Genomic DNA, 6000 nt, shown 5'->3' with positions numbered 1-6000 from the left:
TCATATTCCAAATTCAAATATTACTATCCAAAATCCCAACAGTAGGGGTTTTTCTCAATTCGGTCGTTGCAACTCAGCCCGAATCCAAATTCACCACGACGACTCAGACATGTCAACCCAATCCATGACTCACCAAGTGGACGACCTTGACCCATTGGAGGAGTCCAATGCTCCGGCCACTAGACTGCAGTTCACTCGCTGCATCTCCACACGTCTCTCCGCCGACTCCCCAGAAAACTCCTCTGGCGGAGGAAATCAGCGACCGCAACTCTCACGAAGAAATTCCACCAATGTGTCGTCAGAGCCGTTTCACCAAGGACATGTAGTGACTTTCCGAGACAGCTTCGATGAGGATGATCCTGACGACGTGTGATGAGTCACAGATAGTATTATTTATTGCCTTATTTAGTTTAGTTTTATTTTAGATTTGATTTTATTTTATTGCATTTTATTTTAGTTTAGAATATTTTACTTCAAATTATGTTTTATTTTATTTTAGGAATAAATATATGGTGGAAGGTGCCTTGGAGCAAAAGAAAGAGGACTGGAGCAAAATACAGCGCAAGAATACGAAGATACTGGGCAAAAATACAGTCCCCCTTACCAGAAGCTTGGCACGGCCCGTGCCAACATGTGGCACGGCCGTGCCCGTCCCCAGAGTCTCTTTTGCTGCTTTTTCTTCGGGCCCAAGTTACCCTGTTGCAGCTTTACTGTTTTACCCTTTTAGTTGCTTAGTTTCTAAGTCGATTGTAAAGCTATAAATAGAGTAGCTCTCCACCATAAACAATCACGCTTTACTTTGTTTATTTCAATTGCTATTTTCAATAAAGTCTTTATTTCGTTTTACTTTCTTCTTTGCAAATTACTTTTATCGCATTCTCTCTTCTTCCCCCATGTCTACGATGAACATGAGCGAGTAGACTTCTTTGTCTTGGGATCGTTGGATAAGTCTAATGACGTAATCCGGATCAAGCCAAGTCTTAAACCCTAATTAATTGTTACCCTAATTCCTAATCTAAATTCACCGTTTTAACATGAATTAATTATTATCAAACTGTGGAAGCGAACGCGGAGGGTTTGATAATGGTTAATTCATCATCACAGATATCAATTCATAAAGCGAACGCGGAGCTTTGATATCCGAACAAGTGAATTTAGACAAGGGTTGCGAAACATGAGAATAGTCTAGCAAACCTTGGGACACATAAAGTTTCGATCTTCAAGGGTCCCAAAGGCAATCACCCATGAGAATAGGTGTGGTTGTTGGAGGGATACACTCACTGACTTCGAAAGGAGCTGTGATATGCTAAAGAGAAACTTGTCCTTAGTAATTAGGATTAACGTTTAATTATAAGTGTTATACCCTAATTTTGGACCTAAAAATACTTGTTCAATTCTTCTTTTCTTGCATTATAAGTCATTTGAACTATCCCTGATCAATTACATCTTCCTCTGCATTTTATTTCAATGTTATTTGCAAAATTCACATGCAAGGGTATTTTAGTCATTTCCTATGTCAAAATTTCTTTCAGTCTTTTAAAATTTGTTTGAGTCCTTTCAAATAGTTTGGATAAGCCTTTGTTTAATTCTATGTCAAAATCCATTTTTTTTTGCATTTGAAGTCATTTTGAGTCAGTTTTGCCCCTAGGGGCATTTTGGTCATTTCAAGTGTCAAGTCACTGTTTAAATCCTAAAAATTGTCTCTGAGTCTTTTAATTTTGCTTGTATGAGTCTTTGCTTCAGTTCCTTGTTAAAAATCCATTTTAAATTTGCGTCTGAGTCATTTTTAGTCGTTTTAGCCCCCAGGGGCATTTTGGTCATTTCACACGAAATTTCGGCAGAGAGGTACTTTAAAGTACCTCATTTAGGCCATTGGTTCGTTTTAGTCCGTTTTGTCAATTTTAATCGTCTCACTTTACGTTTTTTCCAATTTACCAATTTTATTCCAATTTTTATTGTTATTTTCATTTTAGCCCCTAAATTGTTAGAAATTGCATTCTGGTCCTGTTTGTCATTTTTTATTTCTTTTAAGGTCTTTATTTTTAGCTTTTAGTCCTTTTAAGTTTTTTAAGTCCTTTTGCAGTCCAGTCCTCTAATTTCAGTAAATTGCAGAATGGCCCAACAGTTTGTTACAAGTCCAAACCCACGTGGCAGCAAGGCATTGGTCCAACTAACACATGTGTCAGCCTATAAAAGGCCTAATCATCACATAACCATTCAATACGCGCCAAATCACCAAAAACAATCCCCAATTTCTCTCTCTGATCATCAAAGATCAAACACCAGAAAATTCCAGAAAATCATATGAACACCATGAACATTCATCCCCATTCAAACCCTAACTGAATTTCCAGAACACAAATCCAAGCCAATTCATCACAGATTCTCATCATTTTCATCACGCAAAATTCAATCCAACAATTACGCAACAAAATTTGTTCGAATTAAAGATTTTAGTTCGAAGTTCTCAGAGATTCGAAGAGAATCTTCATCATCGAACCAAAGCCTCTGCAATTCCAACACTGAATCATCCAAAGGACGAATCAGTGTGATCACAGAGACGAAGAGGCGAGAAGAAGAGGAATCGAAGTAAAAAGAATCAGTTCGACAAAATCACAGGGACGAAGAGTGAGAAGACGAAGGAACTTCGACTTAGCTTCAAAGTTCGAATCAAGAAGATTACCAGAGACAAGGAGAAAGCATCAGGACGTTTTCTAACCGTTCCGTCGCTCAAACCTCCGATTTCCAGCAGGTAAACCCTCAGATCCTTCTTCTCCTTTCAAAGTCTTGTGTTCTGCCGTTTACTAGCATCTTTCGTATCTAAATCTATGTAGATCGGAAACTTTCATGAAGTTCCTTTCAAAAGTTTCAGAAAACGTAAAAAGTTTGCAAAACCGTAAAGATATAGTTCTGATCTACATAGATCTAGGTCTTTTTTGTGATTTCTGTTGATTGATTCATGTTTAGAACGAAGAATAAACGGTGAAAAGCTTTAGATCATAGGATTTTGGTGAGTTTGGGTGACGGTTAGGTCTCCGGCGGCGGTGAAACCCGCCGGAGAAGATGACGGAAACATGAGAGAAGATGAGAGAAACCTGAGAGAAGAGAGAGAAACGAACGGTGATAATGAATTAGACCGGTCCACCAGCCTTTGTATAGGTGACTGAACCGGTCTGGTTCAGTCTTGGTTCGCTAGCTTTACATCCTGGCCGTTAGATCTAGGGGCTGATCCAGTTGGATCAATCCAACGGCCTTCTGTGATTCCTGAAGGATCCAGGATCCGTTCCTCCCTTGGGCTTGGGTTTGGGCTTAGTTTCCTGCGTGTTTTCTTGTTTTTTTGCTATTCTTGTCACTGTTTCTTGCTATTTGCACGCCTTTATGCTCAAAAAATTTGTTAAAAATTCCAAGTATTTTTTTCATGTGTTTTTGACTAGTTTCTTGATCTTCTTGTGATGTTATTATGTGTTGAATTTGGATAAAAAAATATGTAGCATTTTTTTTCAATAGTTTGTTACATTTGTTAAATCTTGTGAAAATTTTACATGTTCTTGTGATCAAAATTCTTTAAAAAATTCCAAAGAAATTCATGAGTGTTTTTTGACAATTATGTGACCTTTTTAGTGTTAATTTTACATAAAAGTTTGGTGAACATGGTGTGGTTAATCTTCCTAATATTTTGTGACATTTTGTGCTAAAAAAAATAAATGAAAATTCATTTGATTTTAATTCCAATTGCTTGATGAATGTTGGTGACCTATACCACTTGAGTTCATAGGACTTTAGCTACTGTTTGTGTTTAATTTTGTTGCATAATTGTGAATTTTGGTAGGTTACTTAGCTTACAAGTCATTAGGTAGTTAAATAATGTAAATATGCTCCAAATTTGTTTTAAAAATGTCAAGTAAATCATGTAGCCTTAATTCCCATTCCAAAACTTGTTTCTAAACCTTTAAAATGCAATTGGAATGTGAGAATTATAGGTCACTTGGTTCTTGCATTTTATGAACAAATTTTAGCCATGTTTGCACTTATTTTCTATCTTTTATATTCTAGTATTTCTCTTACTTCACTTCTTTGATATTGTCATGTCCTACTAACTCCTTTCATTTCATGTTTCATCATTTCATAAGCATCTCCATTTCATCCTATATTCATCTCTTTTTCTTTCTTGCAACTTAATTTGTACCAAAGTTAGAATGTAAACACTTAGGAGTTCTTGTAATATTTTACTTTCATGTTCTTAATTTTCTTGGCAAAGAGGCCATAGAATGTATTTAGGGTATGATGTAAAGGACAATGGACTCTAATGATGTACACCGACACATGCACACACATCACCATATAGCTAGAATATGCATGTTTAGATGTATGTTTAGGATTGTATGTTTAGATGAATGCCTAGGACTTATACTTAGAAAAAACCCAATTTTCCAAACAAATGCGAACAACTTCACTCAAACCTTTTCCAAATAAACCTTGGGATCCAATATCCCATTGTATTTTCTTTTCCATTTTCTTAATCAAATTTCAATGAAAATAATCAAACTTTGACTTCTTTTGCAATTCACTAATTCAACCTCACTATTTTCCAATCTCATGCCCTTGAGGCCTCTTTCTATTCTTCAAAATCCAATTTTCAAACTTAAAATCAACCAACAAAAATAAAAACAGTTTTGAGAGAGAACTACGGTGGATTTGATCCCTTAAACGGGTACGTAGGCAAGGAACAAAATTCCTTCAATTCAACTAAAATAAAAATTCAAACACATTCTTCTCCCTCCAATTCTTCATTTAGCAAATTTTAGGTGTAAATAACATTTCAAATAGCATTTAAAAATAAAGCGCGCGCGTAGAAATCAAAGACGGTTCCTATAGGTTACTATAGTCGTTATGGGTGCCTAACACCTTCCCGTAGCGAAAACAACTCCCGGACCTCGATTCTCAAGGGTTTTGCTTACTTTTTCCCTTCCCAAGAAAAAATAAGATATCACCGGTTTGAAAGGTTCAAACGTAATCAATGTTTGACACCCGAAAACCAAGATAAAACAATAAGTTTAAGGCTTGCTTGTGAAAAGATTCGTTATTATAATGAACCAATGATCCCAAGGCTTTTTAATATTATTGTTATTTACCTTCAAAAACTGCACTCTCCAACTTCTTATTTCTTTCTCTTTTAATCAATTTCTAAAAGCTAATTGGATTGACCAACTCCCTAGTGGAACGATAACTCTACTTACTACTATTACTTCGATAGGCCGTGCACTTGCGGTTTGGCCCTATCAAGTTTTTGGCGCCGTTGCCGGGGAGTTAACCAATTTAATTAGTTTTTTTTTAGTGATTAGAATTCTCTCTTCTTCTTTCTCTTTTCTTTTTATTTTTATTTTTATTTTTAACTTTTTATTTTTCTGTCATTATTAACTTCTTGGGTTCTCAATTTTTTATGCGAAAAACTAGAAATCGAGTTGTAATAATCAACGAGATCGAAAGGTATTTGCATAGACGAAAGAGAGACGCACAAAATAACACCGCCATGGCCAATCGCACTCTCAAAGAGTATGCAACGCCGTCTACGGCTGAGCCACAAGCTGTTATTGTGTACCCAACGGTTGAGGATGACAACTTTGAAATCAAGCTTGCCCTACTTAACTTGGTGCAGCAAAACCAATTCTCGGGATCCCCCACTGAGGATCCCAATCTTCACATCTCTGTTTTCCTACGAATTAGTGGAACCATGAAGGAAAACCAAGAGGCCATAAGACTTCATCTCTTTCCCTTTTCCTTAAGGGATAGAGCTAGCGCTTGGTTCCATTCCCTCGAAGTCGGTTCCATTACTTCATGGGATCAGATGAGGCAAGCATTCCTTGCCCGCTTCTTTCCACCATCTAAAACCGCTAAGCTTAGAGACCAAATTACGCGGTTCAACCAAAAAGATGGGGAATCTCTCTATGATGCGTGGGAGCGTTTCAAAGAAATGCTAAGACTTTGTCCCCACCATGGCCT

General features: G+C 36.9%; 1 non-coding gene across 1 annotated transcript; it reads right to left on the bottom strand.

The window, feature by feature from the left end:
* Positions 1-5893: 5893 nt before the first annotated feature.
* LOC146907039 (small nucleolar RNA R71) lies at positions 5894-6000 on the bottom strand. Its single transcript, XR_015020780.1, has one exon. It is a non-coding gene; the product is annotated as a small nucleolar RNA R71 (small nucleolar RNA).

Source organism: Medicago sativa, chromosome 7, assembly GCF_051527215.1.
Source record: "Medicago sativa cultivar Bolivia chromosome 7, Bolivia_mono, whole genome shotgun sequence".
In the NCBI taxonomy this organism is placed as follows: domain Eukaryota; kingdom Viridiplantae; phylum Streptophyta; class Magnoliopsida; order Fabales; family Fabaceae; genus Medicago; species Medicago sativa.
The sequence above is the reverse complement of the archived record's forward strand: the minus strand, read 5'-3'. Positions and strand labels throughout refer to the sequence as shown.